Genomic DNA, 9,952 nt, shown 5'->3' with positions numbered 1-9,952 from the left:
ACAATACTACTTCCTCAAGGACTGGGGGGTTGGGGTTTGTTTATTTAGCTTGCCTTTTCCTCCCCCCTGGATGAGGTAGGAGGACATTGCATGACCTTAACACCCCAGGATCCTCGGGAGGGGCCAGTTGACTCATTTCTTCCAGTAAAATGAGACATAAATTCTGTCCCCTCTCCCACCCTTTGTCTTTTCCTCACCAGGGTGCCCACTCATTACTGAGACAGGCCAGGGCTCCTTCGTTCTCAGGAAGCTTCGTTTTTGTTTTTCTAATTAGCCTCTGATTAGAAACAGTCCTGTTACAGCTGGGTTGCTTGTAGTGCATGCTCGGGTGTGGGGAGGTGGGCAGACTGATCATACAGAGAGAGCACTGGCCCAGGAGTCAGGATTCCCAGTACTTGGTCTCTATCCAAGTGTCTGAGTGTGGATAAGTTCCATTCCTTCCCTGAGCCCTGGCTTCCTCCTCTGCTAAAGAATGAGGGACTTGAACTGAGTACTTTGCTACTCCAAGTATGGCCCAGAAGCAGGTAGCATTGGTGGGAAGCCTGTTAGAAACAAGGAGTCTGTGTTCTACATTCAACCTCCTAACTCAGATGGCATGCTCAGAAGATCCCAGGAGATGCTATCCACGGTCACAGTGGGGAAGCACAAGAAATGTCTGCCAATAAAAGACTCATTTCATCTTCCACTGAGCTCATTTTATAACACACAGCTGATCATGCTATTGTCTTGGAGACTGAAATGAAGTATTGTCCCAAAACAAGTCTTTAGAACAAGACTCATATCCCTGGAAAAGTTTGGGATGCATTGGACAAGTGGTTTAGAAAGTCATTCCCACTGTGATTAGCCTTCTGGTGTAGTGGGGTAACTAGTTAATCTACTGCCTGCCACCCATATGGGTGCTGATTTGTGTCCTGGATGTGCCACTACCAATACCACTCCCGTTAATGGCCTGGGGAAAACAATGAAAGATGGATCAAGTGTTTGGGCCCCTTGCACCCAAGTGAGAAATCAGAATCAACTTCCAGGCTTAGCCTTTTCCATTGTGGCTATTTAGGCAGTGAACTAGAAGGTGGAAGCTCTTTTTTTGTCTCTCCCTCTCCCTCTCTGTAGCACGTACATTCAAATAAATAAAATTTTAAGGATTTAGGTTTTTTTTATCGGAAAGGCAGACTTATAGAGACAAGGAGAAACAGAAGGAGAGATCTTCTCTCTGCTGGTTTACTCCCCAAATGGCTGCAATTGCCAGAGCTGAGTTCATCCAAAGTCAGGAGCCAGGAGCTTCTTCCAGGTCTCCCAGGAATGTACAAGGTCCCAAGGCTTTGGGCCATCATCTACTGCTTTCCTAGGCCAAAAGCAGCAAGCTAAATGCACAAGTGGAGCATCCAGGACACGAACCTGTGCCCATATGGGATCCTGGCAATTTTTGCAAGGTAAAGATTTAGCCATTGAGCCAAAATGCTGGGCCCTTCAAAATAAATAAATCTTAATTAATTCTACTGTTAACACCTGAAATTCCAAATGCACTGGTTCATTGCTAGATATTGTCAATGGTGATACCTTGTTTAGAACTCTAAGACTTTCCTTTCTCTTTGTTTGGGGCGGGGAGTGTTTTTTCAGAATTATACATGGCTGTGCAGACATGGAAAAGGAGGACACATTACTACTTGAAGCCAACTGTCTTGATTGGAGAACTCTGTCAGCCTCTGAGGTTCACAGAGAAATGACGTATTCATCAAAGGCCATCTCTTCAAAGCAATTAAACTTGGTGTGATCTGACTATTTTAAAGTCCTCCTAAATTAGTGTATGGAGGGTGGGGGGGACTGGAAATGAAGAGTGCAGCATCGCTTCTTCACAGGTAAGGTATCCAAAAGAAGCTTAGACTAGTTGCCAAGGAAACATGGGGGGTGGGAATCTGGCCCTGAAAGGCACCTTATTTTCCCAGCCCTGAGCACAGATGTGCGGCTTTACAAAAGGTATTTTCCAATTTGTGAATGTATTTATATAAAGTCTTTTAAAGAAAATTATAAAAACGAAATCCCATTAATTATAAGTTTAACAAATTACCTTTATTTAGAGAAGGATGTGAGGAGTCAGATGGGTTCATTGGCAGTTAGGGTCTATGGTGCCTGGTAAAGTTGCTTTTTACATGTCCGTGGTTAACTCCCTTGCTTACTGTCCTGGCCAGACCTGTTGCCCTGCTCCTACTGGGTAACTGAAAACCAGTGGGGTATGTGACAGCCCAGACAATAGAAAATGGCAACAGTAAGGCCATGTCTTCTGAAACATTTCTGAGGCATGTCCATAACCTGAGCTTGCCATAATATTGGGTTCTTGGAAAGTCCTGAAAGAGGAGTGAGAGTACTTATCACAAGACACTGTCTCATTCCACATTGAGATCTTTCTTTTGTACAGCTCAGGCATTAAGCTGATTGTCCCAAATGGTTTCTTGTAAATTTGGGAGGACCTGGTTTGCCTGGTGCTGTTGTGCACTAATAGGTGGGATGTGACTCATGCCGATCAGATAGCTTAAAGTGCATGATGCTTAAACTGTGTATCTGCATTTCACACCACCACCGCTGATTAGATCATTTGTGTTGTATACTGATATAAGTTTGGTTGATTAACAAATTGCATCATGTGGCAGTGCTGTCTTAGTTGGTTGGATGATCATTGTTTAAGACCTGAGGGATGCTTCTGTTTTTATCCTCTCATTTCAGTACTTCCTGTACGTGCTGTTCTGAAAATACCAGTAAGAGTCCCAGTTCTAGCCTAATGTGGTAAAGGGAACTGACCAGGTAGACTCTTGGCGGGCGGGGGGGTGGGTACTTTGGACACTGGGACTACTCTGACTCCCAGAGCTTAAAGAAAATGCCTGATTTTTTCTTCTACACCACTACATGTCCTGTTTATAAGTTAGAATAGAGAGAATTAGCTAAAATGGGCCTTCTTTGCACTTGATTATATTGACTCAGCTGCTGTGCCAGCCTTTTCTCTATGAGAGCCACACAACAGCCTTTCTGAATCCACCTTGGCCTTTCCCTGTTCTGTCTCACTTTTGGTGGAAGTCTGTCGGCTGCACCCTTGCAGGCACTATCAGGAATATCTAGCAAAAGATGGGAGCTCATTCTTTCCTAAATAGGAATGCTGCTAATTACAGGTCTCCCCACCCCAGTTAGAGAAAGGCCTGAATCTACTGACCCTTTCTAACCTGGGAGGTATTTTTTCTTTTCCTTTCTCTGCAGTTCATGTTAGCTTTTTGTTCTGGCTCATGACTGTAAGAGTTTATGATTCTCTGCCTCTTTGTCTCATGATGTATCTCATTGTTATAAACAGTGGGTTCAGGAGCAGAACCAAGGTTTTTCTGTGCTATTGTAAGTGACTTCAGTGATGAAATCTGTCATGTGTCTAGAAGGATTTCTGCATTTCTGTTGCTCTTACTGAGTCTTCAAATAAGTTAGTTATTTGCCTATTTCAATATTACCTTAACACTGATCAGATCTGGCCCACAGTGTTTGTTAAAATGCTATGTATTTAATTAAATGTATTGTATATTAGTTAAGTGTATTGTATTTTGTTCAAATGATTTGGACCTCTGAATCCTTCTAAATTATAAACCAGGTCTCCTGACTTTGGGGCTTCCTCTAGGATCCTTGGAATTCTCAAATGAATGACACTCAACTTGGATGAAATAATAGGCATTTGAGTTAATTTATATCAGGCAAAGTACATGGTAAGATTATAAAATTATGCCAGATTTATGTTTTACTAATGTCACTGCTTATACTGATTGTTGATTAATGTTTTATAATTCTAATCATGGATGTTTCATCTTTTGGATTCCAACAGACCTGTATTGTATCCAATACAGATAAAGCTAAAGATTACCAGTAAACTTTCAACTGAAAGTATGCTTAATTCAGGTTACCAAGAGTAACCTCAAGTGATTGGTAATTTATTTTTTTTTTATTATTTTTTTTATTGGAACGGCGGATATACAGAGAGGAGAGACAGAGAGAAAGATCTTCCGTCCGATGATTCATTCCCCAAGTGAGCGCAACGGTCGATACTATGCCAATCCAAAACCAGGAGCCTCTTCCGGGTCTCCCACGCGGGTGCAGGGTCCCAAAGCTTTGGGCTGTCCTCGACTGCTTTCCCGGGCCACAGGCAGGGAGCTGGAAGGGAAGCGGGGCCGCCGGGATAGAACCGGGCCCATATGGGATCCCGGGCGTGCAAGGCAAGGACCTTAACCACTGCGCCACCGTGCCAGGCCAGTGATTGGTAATTTAAAAGAAAACATTTAGAGGTTTTTAAGAAGGTATTAGTAAAACTGCTTTATTGTCCTATAGACTGCTTAATTGTCCTGTATTGTGTATTTCATCTTTTTGTTTGTATATGTCTATGTGACAAGCTACTAATTGATTTATTTTAATTGAATTATGGACAAAAGAGTGTTCATAAATGAATATTGCTAAACTAACACATTCTTTGTGATTCACATGACTTGAACAATTCCCTGAAAGGTTAGGGCCACAGAGAAATCTCCCATCTTAGAACATCTGAGAAAGTCTTTGAAATAAATATACTCCATTAAATCCTAACACTGTAGAAGAGCAGGTGATTTATACATGACAGATTCTTAACTGCTCTGGACATTAGGAAAATGCTCCAGAGACTTGCAGCAGGAGCTGACAGCACCTTGGACAACATCTTAAAGGTGGCTACATGGTCTCTTATCACAGATTAGGAGGGGATCCCATAGCAGAGCGGGAGGATAAAAGGTTTGTAATCCATGTCCCAGCGAGACTCCTGGAAACCTCCCAAGTGATTTAACTGCAGAAGTAGTGGACACTTTAATTATTTAAAACCGTTCAAGTTCTAGTCATACAATATTACGATATTATTACGCGCAGCTAATTCCCGCAACCTGGTTCTTTACCGTGAGCCCAAAATACCAGACGCAACAAGGTCTCTTAGGAGGTTTATTCCAGCAGGGCAGGTATGGGGTGGAGGTGGTGGAGATGGGGGGGGCGGGATAGAGGCACCTGAGGCCCCTTACATTCAGGTAGGCCCGCAAGGTGTGGGGGCTGGGATTGGGAGGGATTGAGGGCAGGCCCTAGGGGATTGGTGCCTGCAGGTGAGTGCTTAGGGATGATTGGTAAGCAGGCAGAGCTGGGAAAGGGGCTGGGAGATTGGAGGTAGGATTCTCAGATGAAATGCCTGATTGGTGGATGGCTGGACTGGCATGAATTTCGTGAGCTATGAGGAAGAGGAAATGACGCTGGGTCCAGGGTGGGATATTCAAATAACTCCTTACACACTTCACCAAGGATTGTCAAAAAAGACACCCAGGGCCATGTCCCAGCTTCCAAGGAGGTCACTGGCTATCTAGCTGCCTCCAAAGGCTAAGAACTCTATGGTCAGCCATTTCCCATTGAATCCCCCACATGGGACTGAAGCAGCCCAGAGTGCTTCACAGGCTCTGGTAACACATTGGCTCAGCATCCAGGAACCCCAGGTGGTTCTCACAGTGGGCCCAGGCTAAAGTCCTCGCCTTGCATGTGCCGGGATGCCATATGAGTGCCAGTTCATGTCCCGGCTGCTCAACTTCCCATCCAGTTCTCTGCTTGTGGCCTGAGAAAGCAGTAGAAGACGACCCAAAGTGTTGGGACCCTGCACCTGCATGGCAGGCCCAGAGGAAGCTCCTGGTTCCTGGCTTCATATTGAGAAAGGAGTTAGACTGGGTAGTAGGCAGTTAGGGTATTCTGGGTGCCCAAGTCATTTTTTTCTCAAATATAAAGGGGTATTTTCCCCCACCATGTCTTGGATTCACCAGAGCACATGTCTCCAGACACAAGGGCATATTTGAACATATCAGGAACACACTTTCCCTCTTAAGAGACAAGGGTGACATTAACATATCAATTCCCCACCAGAAGCAGGCCTCCAGACATCCATCTCGTTGTCACAAGGTGAGCAAAGGGACTACTCTCTATCCTGTCTTTCGGAGACACTAGCTCTCCACAATTAGTAACTCTCGGAAAAAGAAACACCGGGTCGCTGTCAGCCAGTTAAATGCGCCTAGCACGGCTGCCGGTCTCAACACTCAGGGCCGAGGCTTGCTGAGTTTGGTTAAATTGATCCCCTGGAGCTGGGCTCCTCTCAGCTCCAGGAATGTCGGCTTTTGTCTGAACTTGGTTTCCTTTCCCAGATTAAGCCCGTTGCACGAGACTGGGAGAAGTTTTAGGGCCACTCCCTGATGTTTTTCAAAAGGCCTCTAGGCTGTACCCCAGACCCCGACAGCCCCGTCAGGGTGTCGGGCTGAAATCTTCACTCTTCCCTTCCTTCCGTGGTGATCCAGTTGTCAGTAAGAATGGGCGCAACCCGCTGCGAGGCCATGAGCCCAGTGCTGCGTGGCTTAATTACCAAACTGCCCCAGGCACTGACAGGTCCTCTGCTACCTTTTCTGTTAGGATCGTCTCAAAAACTCTCACTAAGTCTCCTCATTCTCTATGGATTCAGGTTTCGGGTTTTCTTTTACTGGTCAGGATGTGCTAAATATCAGTTGGTCTGTGATGGGGAAATGAAAAAGGCAGGCAGAGTTTCTCTAGGCCCTCTATGGATGAGATCTAAGCAATGGAGATAAACTTGAGGGAGGAATGTGTTATACCTTTAATCCTTTCACAAAGCAGGTGGCAGAGACAGGTCCTCCAGTGTAGTTCCCACTGTCACCTTTCCCGTGTAAGTTTTTGGGTTTTCTTTGAGTAAAATTACAAGATTATTTTGTTATGTCTTTCTATCCCTTCTACTGGGTTGTAGCCACTAATGTAGGCGAAAAGGCAGGGTCAACACACATAATTCCCAGCTCTAGCCAAGAACACCGTCAAGCAGGCTTATAGAATCAGGCCCGAAGTTGAGGTTAGCCTTGTCAAGTCGAGGTTAGAAAGAACATACCTTGTCCGGCAGCAGTTCCAGATAATAACATGTCGCAGGAAACAGGAGCAATTTTGCTTCTGACAGATGCTATTTCTGATTTTATGTTCTCAGGAACACCAGAATATTCTGGGTCAGGCGGTAGTCCTGGAAGTAGGTGTGTCGCAGGAAACGGAAGTGACTTTGCTCCTGGCACATGTTGTTTCTGATTCGTATGGTCTTGGGATCTTGGGCCAGGTAGGGACCTAGGTCTACCATGGCACAGGAAACGGGAGCAGATTTTCACTCCCGGCACATGGTGTTCTAACCAAGATACCCCAATAGGCATGGAAAGCCGAGTGGCTGTGAATCAGGCTTCACGCCCACTTTCCTCCCTTCTGTTGTGGTCTCTGGACCACAGGCGAGCAATGGGAGCTTTAGAGACATCTTAAACTTAGGAGATACAAACTGAGGGATGCTCCTGTTTTATCCGCTCTATTCATTTAGGAAAAGCAAGCCATCCACCAGAAACACCCCCTTGGAGTTTATTCTCAAACTTTGGGATTCCTTTTACCCCAGAATTTAAGGAAAAAGGCTTGATCTTTTTCAACACCACAGCCTTAGCTGCCACATTTGAGCTCTAGAATGGAGAGAATCCGCCTAGTTGGGCCTCTTTGCAAAACTATGCTGCCGTGCTGTTTTGGCTCTGCCTGCACGTGGAGCACGCAACTGCCTTTTACCTTGGCCCTTCCCTGTTCTGTCTTTTAGCCAAAGTTTTAGCTTTAATTGTTTAATTTTAACCTTAATTGGGCCTGGCGCGATGACGCAGTGGTTAAGGTCCTCGCCTTGCACGCCTGGGATCCCATATGGGCGCCGGTTCTATCCCGGCAGCCCTGCTTCCCATCCAGCTTCCTGCTTGTGGCCTGGGAAAGCAGTGGAGGACAGCCCAGGGCCTTGGGACCCTGCACCCGCATGGGAGACCCGGAAGAGGCTCCTGGCTTCTGATTGGCTCAGCTCCAGCTGTTGCGTCTGCATGGGGAGTGAAGAAGATCTTCTTCTCTGTCTCTCCTCTCTGTATATCCGCCTTTCCAAAAAAAAAATTTTTTTTTAGCCTTAATTGTTAAAGATATCTTGCAGGAGATGGAGGTTCATTTTGTCTCTTAGGTCATTGATCTCCAAAACAAACAGGAATATAGCTACGGGCCAGACTCCAGACTCCACACCGCCTGGGGAGAACTTAGAATTCATTAACTCTTTCTAGCCTGAGATTTTTTTCCCTATACAGTTCCCTCCCCCCCCCCCCACCACTAGGAGTATTTGATTCTAAGTGCCTTTTTGTTTCATAGTGTATCTCACTGTTATTAACGATGGGTTCATGTGCTGAATCAAGGTTTTTCTGTGTTATTGCAGCTGGCTTCAGTGATGAGCTTTCATATGCCTTGCAATACTTTCTAAGGTTTTTGTTGTTGTTTGTTCTTGAAAGTTAACTATTGGTTTCTAGTGTTTTAACTCTGATCAGATCCAGTATATGATGTTTGTTAGTGTGCTCAGATAAATGAACTTTTTTTTTAAAGATTTATTTTTATTATTTTTTCATTGTTCCCCATAACAAGGGGGAAAATGTGTAAGATCAGGACTGCCCTGGAAAGTTCATGTTAGAAAGTCACCAGTTATTCTCCATATTTGGATTTGTGTTTCTTATAAATATTCCTTAAGTTCCATTGCTGGTAAGTTTTGGCTCCATCTGAGATTTAGACAGGTGGAGAGAATGTGGAAGGGCATTCAGAAGGTATTTTTGTAGGCAGGAAAAAAAGGGTGAACTCTGTCAGCAAGAGTGAAATGTGAATGAACCTTACAGACCTAGGGCTGAGTCAGGGTGCCAGGGTGGATTGGATAGGGGGAAGAGGAGAGGTGTACAAGAAGTAGCTAAGATATTCCCAGCAGAAGACTGGGTCTGCAAACTGGAAACACTTGGCTGAATGGCTCAAAACAGACTTAACCTCTATGCAACTTCCTCTTTCCCTCCCATCTGTCCACCACATCCTAACGCTTCCATATTGACAGCTCCTTGCCTCCACCCCACCACTCCACCTTACTACTCTGACCTTATTGAGGGGGTCTCTTTGTGTCCACAACTGGACTTTTTCTTTTTTTCTATTAGAGAACAGTATTTATTTATTTAGTTAGTTAGTTTCTTTTGGAGTTCAGATCGCCGTTGCTGCTGGGGTATCAGTCACTGCAATACCACACTGTTGTGTCCGCTGCTTTCCTGTGTCTGTCAGTCTCCAGGTACCCCTCTGCTGTTGTTCTGTCCTCTCCTATTTCCTGGAATGTGCCCTCTCTGCTTCATCCTGATTAAATGTTTTTCTGTCCCTTTAAACATGTCTTTATCCTATTCTACCCTCTTGATTCTCTCCCCTCCCCCTAACTCCCACCCCCAGACTTTTTCAATAGCTGTGAAGACCTAGTTAAGCAAGACTTCACATATGCAAGTCACCCACCCTTACCCTCAGGTTCCAAAAGGTTATCTTTCTTTAGAAACACAAAGCACAAACATAGGGTGCTCTTCCTGGAATTAGCATTCTGTTGAATCAAATCAAAAAGAGATACCAGGCTGTAAAACTATAATGCAGGTGCTCCAAGACATCATTTATGCTAAATGCTTACTAGTTCTGAGGAAAGAGAAGTGGAAATCACAGGAATATGGGACTTCTGAAACTCAGAGCCTCAGAATCTTCTTGCAGGGCACTTAAAACAAGGACTCACTGGGCTCCACCTCCAGGATTTCTCACCTCAGGACTTCTGAGTGGTGGGACCTGCAAATGTGTGTTTCTGACAAATGCCTTGATGCTGATGTGTTGTCTGCAGTATGAGAAGAGGGAGATGGGACAAGAAATGGAGTGTTCTTGCAAACGAGTGCCTTCTAGCATTCGATGATTCATTTATGCATTTAATATTTTAAGCAATTTCAGCCCATACTTGTTTCTCCATTTATCAATTCTTTCAGTGGTCACTAACCAGACTTCACAGATCACCACAATT

The sequence above is a fragment of the Ochotona curzoniae genome, unplaced genomic scaffold, assembly GCF_017591425.1.
Source record: "Ochotona curzoniae isolate NIBS_2020 unplaced genomic scaffold, NIBS_Ocur_1.0 scaffold_1852, whole genome shotgun sequence".
Classification (NCBI taxonomy): Eukaryota; Metazoa; Chordata; class Mammalia; order Lagomorpha; family Ochotonidae; genus Ochotona; species Ochotona curzoniae.
Note: the sequence above shows the minus strand (reverse complement) of the source record.